Genomic DNA, 7,985 nt, shown 5'->3' on the forward strand with positions numbered 1-7,985 from the left:
TACATGTGCTTACAATAGTATTGATCAAGATTATGTTGGTAGCATTGTCACTTAAGAAATTATCTTTGTTATCGTTTACGTACTCGGGACGAGTAGGAACTAAGCTTGGGGATGCTTGATACGTCTCAAACGTATCTATAATTTCTTATGTTCCATGCTACTTTTATGATGATACTCACATGTTTTATACATATTATATGTCATTATTATGCATTTTCCGGCACTAACCTATTGATGAGATGCCGAAGAGCCAGTTGCTGTTTTCTTCTGTTTTTTGTTTCAGAAATCCTAGTAAGGAAATATTCTCGGAATTGGACGAAATCAACGCCCAGGGTCCTATTTTGCCACGAAGCTTCCAGAAGACCGAAGAGTCAACGAAGTGGGGCCACGAGGTGGCCAGGAGGGTAGGAAAACATGGTTACCGCTCAACAAGCAACTTACTAAGAAATAAGACACATAAGTACATATTCTTCATCACGATAGTTTTTAAGCTATTTGTCCCATGAGCTATATATTGCAAAGGTAAAGAATAGAAATTTTAAAGGTAGCACTCAAGTAATGTACTTTGGAATGGCGGAGAAATACCATGTGGTAGGTAGGTATGGTGGACACAAATGGCATGGTTATTGGCTCAAGGATTTGGATGCATGAGAAGAATTCCTCTCAATACAAGGTTAGGCTAGCAAGGTTGTTTGAAGCAAACTCAAGTATAAAAGGTGCAGCAAAGCTCACATATGAACATATTGTAGCTATTATAAGACTTTATATTGTCTCCTTGTTGTTCAAACACCTCAACCGAGAAAATATCTAGACTCTAGAGATCAATCATGCAAACCAAATTTTACAAGCTCTATGTAGTTATTCATTAATGAGTACAAGGTACATGATGCAAGAGCTTAAACAAGATCTATATGAGCACAACAATTGCCAAGTATCACATTATTCAAGACATTAGACCATTTACCACATGCGGCATTTTCCGTTTCCAACCATATAACAATGAATGAAATAGTTCAAATTTCGCAATGAACATTAAAGATAAAGCCAAGAACATATGTGTTCATACGAAACAGCGGAGCATGTCTCTCTCCCAAACAAAGAATGCTAGGATCCGATCTTATTCAAACAAAAACAAAAATAAAACAAAAGCAAACAGACGCTCCAAGTAAAGCACATAAGATGTGACGGAATAAAAATATAGTTTCACTAGAGGAACCTGATAAGTTGTCGATGAAGAAGGGATGCCTTGGGCATCCCCAAGCTTAGACGCTTGAGTCTTCTTAAAATATGCAGGGATGAACCACGGGGGCATCCCCAAGCTTTGACTTTTCACTCTTCTTGATCATATTGTATCATCCTCCTCTCTTGACCCTTGTAAACTTCCTCCACACCAAACTCGAAACAACTCATTAGAGGGTTAGTGCATAATAAAAATTCGCATGTTCAGAGGTGACATAATCATTCTTAACACTTCTGGACATTGCACAAAGCTACTGGACATTAATGGAACAAAGAAATTCATCCAACATAGTAAAAGAGGCAATGCGAAATAAAAGGCAGAATCTGTCAAAACAGAACAATCCGTAAAGACGGATTTTATTGAGGCACCAGACTTGCTCAAATGAAAACTCCCAAATTGAATGAAAGTTGCGTACATATCTGAGGATCACTCACGTAAATTGGCATATTTTTCTGAGCTACCTACAGAGAGGCAGATCGAAATTCGTGACAGCAAGAAATCTGTTTCTGCGCAGCAATCCAAATCTAGTATTGGCTTTACTATCAAAGACTTTACTTGGCACAACAATGCAATAAAATAAAGATAAGGAGAGGTTGCTACAGTAGTAAACAACTTCCAAGACTCAAATATAAAATAAAGTGCGGAAGTAAAATAATGGGTTGTCTCCCATAAGCGCTTTTCTTTAACGCCTTTCAGCTAGGCGCAGAAAGTGGTAATCAAGTATTGTCGAGAGATGGAGCATCGATATCATAAGCTCCCCCATCCGTAGTGGTACTAAGGGCTTTGTCAATTTTAGGCCTATAATAATATTTTTTTGGTTTAGGCACTTTAGAGACATACATAAACTTTTGCTCCTTACCCACATAAGCTTTCTCCTTAAACTTAAGAGAAGAAAAAGTTGAACCCAAGGTTCCCATAGCTTCTTCAAGTTCACTAATCCTATGGGTTCGACTATCATGAGTAGAACAAGTTTCTAAAACAGCAATTCTCTCATTAATTCCACCTAGATATTTATCAAGTTTATCAGTGCTATTAAGTAATATTCTCAATTTAGTCTCAATACTTGGAAGATCTTTTTCTATGGCTTCCAACTTTTTCATGACATCTTCAAGAGAGATTTCAATTTTAGCTTCATTAACAGGTGGTATTCCAACTAGAATCTCAATAATGCAACTAGCTTCTAAAGCCGGAGTGCCTAGGAAATTACCTCCCGCAAGAGTATCAAGAACATACCTATTCCAGCTAGAGATACCAACATAAAAGTTCCTAAGTAGTATAATAGTGGAGTGTTTCTTAATGCACCTATGATGAGCATCGCTAATTCTATACCAAGCATCTTTAAAACTTTCTCCCCCTTGTTGCTTAAAGGAACGAACTTCAACTTCCGGATTACTCATTTTTAGTGGTAGTAAATAAAGCAAACTAGATAAAGTAAACGCAAGTAACTAATTTTTTTGTGTTTTTGATATAGAGAACAAGACAGTAAATAAAGTAAAACTAGCAACTAATTTTGTTGTGTTTTGATATAATGTAGCAAACAAAGTAGTAAATAAAGTAAAACAAAGCAAGACAAAAACAAAGTAAAGAGATTGGAAGTGGAGACTCCCCTTGCAGCGTGTCTTGATCTCCCCGGCAACGGCGCCAGAAAAAGAGCTTGATTGCGCGTAGTTAACACGTCCGTTGGGAACCCCAAGAGGAAGGTGTGATGCGCACAGCAGCAAGTTTTCCCTCAATAAGAAACCAAGGTTATCGAACCAGTAGGAGTCAAGAAGCACGTTGAAGGTTGATGGTGGCGGAGTGTAGTGCGGCGCAACACCGGGGATTCCGGCGCCAACGTGGAACCTGCACAACACAATCACGGAACTTTGCCCCAACGTAACGACGAGGTTGTCAATCTCACCGGCTTGCTTGTAAACAAAGGATTAGATGTATAGTGTGGATGATGATGGTTGTTTGTGAAGAACGAGTAAAGAACAATTGCAGCAGTTTGTATTTCGGATGTAAAGAATAGGACCGGGGTCCACAGTTCACTAGCGGTGTCTCTCCCATAAGATAGCAGATGTTGGGTGAACAAATTACGGTTGGGCAATTGACAAATAAAGAAGGCATAACAATGCACATACATATATCATGATGAGTACTATGAGATTTAATCGGGGCATTACGACAAAGTACATAGACCGCTATCCGACATGCATCTATGCCTAAAAAGTCCACCTTCAGGTTATCATCCGAATCCCCTCCGGTATTAAGTTGTAAACAACGAGACAATTGCATTAAGTATGGTGCGTAATGTAATCAACACAAATATCCTTAGACAAAGCATCGATGTTTTATCCCTAGTAGCAACAGCACATCCACAACCTTAGAACTTTACGTCACTTGTCCCAGATTTAATGGAGGCATGAACCCACTATCGAGCATAAATACTCCCTCTTGGAGTCACAAGTATCAACTTGGCCAGAGCCTCTACTAGCAACGGAGAGCATGCAAGAACATAAATAACATATATGATAGATTGATAATCAACTTGACATAGTATTCAATATTCATCGGATCCCAACAAACACAACATGAAGGATTACAAATAGATGATCTTGATCATGATAGGCAGCTCACAAGATCTAACATGATAGCACAATGGGGAGAAGACAACCATCTAGCTACTGCTATGGACCCATAGTCCAGGGGTGAACTACTCACACATCGATCCGGAGGTGATCATGGCGATGAAGAGACCTCCGGGAGATGATTCCCCTCTCCGGCAGGGTGCCGGAGGCGATCTCCTGAATCCCCCGAGATGGGATTGGCGGCGGCGGCGTCTCTGGAAGGTTTTCCGTATTGTGGCTCTCGGTCCTGGGGGTTTCGCGACGGAGGCTTTAAGTAGGCGGAAGGGCAGGTTCGGGAGAGTCACGAGGGGCCCACACAACAGGGCCGCGCGGCCAGCACCTGGGCCGCGCCGCCCTAGTGTGGCGCCACCTCGTGGCCCCACTTCGTTTCCTCTCCGGTCTTCTGGAAGCTTCGTGCAAAAATAGGACCCCGGGCGTTGATTTCGTCCAATTCCAAGAATATTTCCTTACTAGGATTTACTGAAACCAAAAACGAAGAAAACGACAAGCGGCTCTTCGGCATCTCGTCAATAGGTTAGTGCCGGAAAATGCATAATAATGACATATAATGTGTATAAAACATGTGAGTATCATCATAAAAGTAGCATGGAACATAAGAAATTATAGATACGTTTGGGACGTATCACCAACCAGGAATCTTCGACCGCACGACGGACGCCGTTCCGAGACGAGCGCGAAGCAGGGCCTTCGTTTTCTGGCGGGTCCTTTCTCGCGGCCAGCATCTGGATAGACCGCCGGCGGGAACTCTCCGTGTCCCTGGTCAACACTAGATGGTGCTTCTTCAAGCGAGATGGTGGCCTTGACTTCGGAGGCATCGCTGGAAGTGGAAGGAGACTGGAAGTGAAGCAAGAAGGGAATGGAAGAAGTACTCCCCCTATTAAAACCAGACAGCCGTCTCCTGCCCTCGCTTCGAGCAACCTGGTCCGCCCATCCTAAATCAACGGCCGAGAGGGGGCTCCCTTGCGAACTCAGATCCAGTGACTTGACCCAACAGAAGTTACCATGAACTTTACCTATACGAGCCATCAGATTAAGATCCAACGCACATGGTTGATCTAAAATTTGAAATTAAAATTTATGTTGCTCAGAAAAAAAAAGAAAATCCTTTTATCGAAAAAAAATTTACATTAAGACGTATATATTCCATTGAGTATTCTCGGAAAGTTCCAGTCCATTTAAAAATTTAGTTTAGTTTAAGTTCGAAATTTGTATCAACCGCGAGCGTTGGATCTTGATCGAATGGCTCACGTGTGTAAAGTCGCATGGTGACTTCTCTTACTGAAGTCACTGGATCTCAGTCCCTGGTCAGGACTCGGCAGAAGAAGCAAATGAATCGAGAGCGGTCCGGATGTTCTGACATTTCCAAGTTTCCAAAAAATGCAAACTAAAATTCTAGACATACATTCTGTTGTATCTTGTGCATCTGTGAAATTTCATCCAAAAATATGTCAAAATGTGGCCTACACAAAAAGAACAAATGATGTGTAAATAGTACGTGACACTATTTCCGTACGTCTTCTCTTTTTTACACAGGTCACATTTTGACATATTATTAGATGAAACTTCACAGATGCACAAGACACAAGACAATGTATGTCTAGAATTTTAGTTTGCGTTTTTTGAAAACTTAGAAGTGTCACAACAAACAATGTGGTGCAGGTGCAACTAGTTGCAAATGAGAGTTTCCCGGAGTAGTACGTACTCCCTCCGTCCTCAAATATGTGGACATCTAGCCTCTAAACTTTGTCCACAAAAGAGTGTACTCCTATCTTCCCAATGCAATTTAATTACTTCTCTCTCATCGCACGGAAATCAAACCCAATAATATTGAGCACATATTCTTTTTTGCTTTTTACATGCAATTAGCTTATTGGAGGTGAAAGAATTAAACATGAGAGATGCATGTTCCCAATGTACTTTTCACTCCACCTCATAATTTATCTTGAAAACCCCGCAGGTACACTTATTTGTGGACGGAGGGAGTATGCTTCAACACAGAGACGTTCTATCCTGTCCGTCCACCGTAAATCAACGGGACAGAGCGGCTACCTTCTCTTCGAAGGCTTTGGCGCGCAACCCGAGGAATGGACATCTGTCGGCTAGTATAGAATTTTATAGCACGCCATTAATCGAGCTAGCAGTACTGTACTACTGACCAGTACTACTACCCTGATGGACGTCCAAAGCTCTGAATAGTCAGGGGAAACAATGAATGCGCGCCAGGGTAGTACTGTAGTAGTGAAGCAATGGGGATTATCTGGAGCAAGTACGGAGTACCGAGTACGATACTACAAAAGTGCTTGTTCGTTGTTTTCATGAGTTCATTTTAGCGTAACGTCCAGGTACAAAAATGTGGGTTTTACGGAGCAAGTACTTGCTGCGCATTGATATAGTGTGCACGTGATGTCTGGTGCCCAACTGCATATAAAATCACCATGGTACATATTTGATGGATTAAATTTAACTACTCCTACCTTATCACTTCTAAAATGATTGATATGGATTATCAAGATTTGCATATGTCATATAGTAAGCATTCAAGTTGATAAACAAGGTCTAGACATATTCAAACCAGAAAAATCATGTATCTAGCCCTAACCCCTAAACTATGTCTTATGAAGTCAAATATGTAGAGAAGTGGTTTTGGGTTTCAAACATGGAAATTTCAAAAACCTCCCAAAAGCTTCATTTTAGAGTGATTAAGAAGGGTCCAGACTTACCTTCTCATTTTCATGTTTTAAACTTGTTTAAATCTTGGTCAAACCTAGGATTTGACCAAGATTCAAATGGACTTAAAAAAATCAGGAAAAAGCAGAAAAAACGAAAAACCAAAGAACATAGCCTTCTTATGTAATATATAGTAAGCATTCAAGTTGATAAACAAGGTCTAAACATATTCAAACCAAAAAAAATCATGTATCTACACCTAACGATAAACTCTGTCTTAAGTGGTTTTGGGTTTCAAACATGGAAATTTCACAAACCTCCCAAAAGCTTCATTAAACAGTGACTAAGGAGGATCCAGGCTTACCTTTTCATTTCCATGTTTTAAACTTGTTTAAATCTTGGTCAATCCTAGGATTTGACCAAGATTCAAATGGGCATACAAAATCAGAAAAATGAAAAACCAAAGAACATAGCCTTCTTATGTCATATATATAGTAAGCATTCAAGTTGATAAACAAGGTCTAGACATATTCAAACCAGAAAAAAGCATGTATCTACCCCTAACCCTAATCTCTGTCTTATGAAGCCAAGCATGAAGAGAAGTGATTTTGGGTTTCAAACATGGAAATTTCAAAAACCTCCCAAAAGCTTCATTTTAGAGTAACTAAGAAGCATCCATGCTTACCTTTTCATAGCCATGTTTTAAACTTGTTTTAACCTTGGTCGAACCTAGGATTTGACCAAGATTCAAATGGGCATACAAAATTCAAAAAAATGAAAAACCAAAGCACATAGTCTTCTTATATATGTCATATAGTAAACATTCTAGTTGATAAACAAGGTCTAGACATATTCAAACCAGAAAAAGCATGTATCTACCCCTAATCCTAAACTCTGTCTTATGAAGCCAAGCATGAAGAGAAGTGGTTTTGGGTTAATTTCAAACATGGAAATTTCAAAAACCTCCCAAAAGATTCATTTTAGAGTGACTAAGAAGGATCCATGCTTACCTTTTCATTTTCATGTTTTAAACTTCTTTAAACCTTGGTCAAACCTAGGATTTGACCAAGATTCAAATGGGCGTAAAAATTCATAAAAAATCAAAAAATGAAAAACCAAAGCACATATATAGTCTTCTTATGTCATATAGTAAGCATTCAAGTTGATAAACAAGGTCTAAACATATTCAAACTAGAAATATCATGTATCATATCTACCCCTAACCCTAAACTCTGTCTTATGAAGTCAAACATATGAAGAGAAGCTGGGGTTTTGGGTTTCAAACATAAAAAAATTCAAGTACCTTCATTTTAGAGCTAGTGACTAAGAAATGATTCATGCTTACCTTTTCATTTTCATGTTTTAAACTTGTTTAAACCTTGGTCAAACCTAGGATTTGACCAAGATTTAAATGGGCATAAAAAATCGAAAAAAATCAAAAAATGAAA

This window comes from Lolium rigidum, chromosome 2, assembly GCF_022539505.1.
Source record: "Lolium rigidum isolate FL_2022 chromosome 2, APGP_CSIRO_Lrig_0.1, whole genome shotgun sequence".
In the NCBI taxonomy this organism is placed as follows: domain Eukaryota; kingdom Viridiplantae; phylum Streptophyta; class Magnoliopsida; order Poales; family Poaceae; genus Lolium; species Lolium rigidum.